The sequence below is a fragment of the Benincasa hispida genome, chromosome 4, assembly GCF_027475165.1.
Source record: "Benincasa hispida cultivar pf3 chromosome 4, pf3_genome.v1.1, whole genome shotgun sequence".
NCBI lineage: Eukaryota > Viridiplantae > Streptophyta > Magnoliopsida > Cucurbitales > Cucurbitaceae > Benincasa > Benincasa hispida.
Genome location: NC_143481.1, coordinates 23304134 through 23306735, shown reverse-complemented (window position 1 = coordinate 23306735; position 2602 = coordinate 23304134).

The window sequence follows — 2602 nt, the reverse complement described above, 5'->3', positions numbered from 1 at the left end:
TATAATTACTTACCAATAATTGACTTTTAGCCAATTCTATGAACTCGTTTGGATCCTCAACAAAAGTACGACAACATACTGGAAATGCAGATCTCACGACGATGCCGTTCGCATTACTAAATCGTACCAAATGTTGAGATATTGGTTTCGTCTCCCCCTCATTTATCACAATTGTAATTCTCCCATGTTTGTGGACGTATTTTTCCAACTTGATGTTCCATGAATGCTCTCGTTTTTTCGATTGGAGGCTGAGCTACTATCTGAAGAATAAAAAATTTAAAATATTTTATGATGTATTTCAGTTAACAGAATATATTTCAAAATATACTAACCTGAAGTATCACCCAAAGAAGATACCGTGTTGCCTAGATATATCTCCTGGAATTCTTCATCAGCCTCTCATTGCCTATTAGGGGTTGACATCGTATCTATACAAACAAAAAAAAGAGAAAACAATATTAAATTAACAATAAATACGTGTAAGTTAGAGAAAAAGAGAATTGAGTTGATACATCATTACTCATCATCGTAATCTAATTCAAATTATTCATCAGTACTTGATCTGTTATTGGGAGATAATTGTTCTTCGTCATCATTGTTTATGAAGTCATGATCGCCATGTACAATAATTTGTCTTTCCACAATTGTAGAATCAATGTCAACTCTGCATAAAGTAACCTTCTTAATGGTTTTATCCACTCGGACGCCACCAACAATTTCTAGTAAATCTAGTTGTGCATTTTTAACATCATCCACTTCCAGTACATCCCATATTTGTTTATTTTAGACTACTTGAACAACTTTCCAATCGCTACCATGTTTGATGTCATCTATGTAAAAGACTTGTTGTGCTTAGATAGCAAAGATGAAAGGCTCATCGACATACCAAAAGTGTGATGTATTGATCGATTTGTATCCTAAATCCACATGTGTCCTATTACTTTTGTTGTTATCTGTGTCAAATCATCTATACTTCAACAAGAAAACGCATCTTCTGTTCGCATATTGGAAATCTAATACTTCGTCTACAACACCGTAGAAATTGTTATCCACACTTGTGTTCTCATTGATCTCCCCGGCCACTAGGACTCCACTATTTTGTGTAGCTCGATGATTATCACGCTCTATAGTGTGAAACCGTACCCCATTAACAATGCATCCATTGTAAGAGCGCACCTCAAATGAAGGTCCCATTGCAAGTGAAAAGAAATCATCGGAGATATCTTCTCTCTCGCACCGTTGTAGAACCTGATAATTAATTATACATTAAAAATGACAACGAAAAATGATTCATCCCTCAACTGTTGCCTACAAAATGACTATGTATACCTGAGATTTGAACCAATCGGGAAATTTGCGTTGATGTTTTATATATAAGTTAGAGGCGCTTTGAGCTTCACGACGAATTAACCTCAAATGTTGCCTACAATGTTATATCAAAGGAGATACCCTAGAATTTAGAAAAATGAAAAAGTTTGAAACGTACTTGCGATAGTCTGTTATTTCTTTATAATTGTTGAGAATGTATCAATATGCAATACGTTTTTCCTCCGCTGATAGCATCTGTAAAGTTGACGCCCCTAATGGTCGTACCCTCTGCCTAAATAATTCAAATTCACCAAATATCTCATGATTGGGAATGTTATCATCCTTTCATTCATCTCTATTGAATCTTGTTTCAATCCCACTTAGATATCGCGAGTAGAAGTTCCATGATTCATTCATTGCATATGCTTCCGCTATAGACCCCTCGGGACGTGATTTGTCCCGTACAAATTGTTTTAATGTTCGTAAACTTCTTTTAATAGGATACATCTAACTGAAACTAACTGAACCCACCACTTTGATTTCATATGATAAATGAACTGCAAGGTGTACCATTACATCGAAAAAGGCAGGTGGGAATATTCTCTCCAATTTACAAAGTATGACTATGATGTCTGCTTGTAGTCTGTTCAAATCACTTATACATATTGTCTTTGCACATAAGTCGCGAAAGAATATACAAAACTCAACAATAGCAGTGGATACGTTCTTCGGTAGGTATGCTCGAATACCAATAGGGAGAAGTCTGTGAAGCAACACATGACAGTCGTGTGTTTTCAGCCCCGATATTTTTCCATCTTTGTCATTGACACATCGTGATATGTTAGATACGAATCCATCAGGGAATTTCACTGAGTTCAAATACTTACAAAACGAAATCCGTTCACCATTTGTTAATGTGTATGCTGCGTGTGGTTTTACAAATCTGTTCTCGACCTGTATCAAGTGTAGGTCCGTTCTTATCTTCAAATCTTGTAAGTCTAATCGAGCGTTCATTGTATCCTGTCTTTCCTTCAATATTTAACAATGTGTCTACCAAATTGTCTATTTTTTTCAATATGCATTACATCCAATTTATGTCGTAACAATAGTCTGGACCAATATGGAAGTTGGAAAAAAAATACTTTTTTTAGTCCAGTTTAGAATTCGCTTTCTTTTTTTTATCTTACTTCGATAGATGTTTGCTAAGCATAGAAAAATTTAGCGTATTTATTTGTTGTAATATCTCTTCTCCATTCATTACAACTGGTGGAAGTCTACATTCAACTTTTCCATC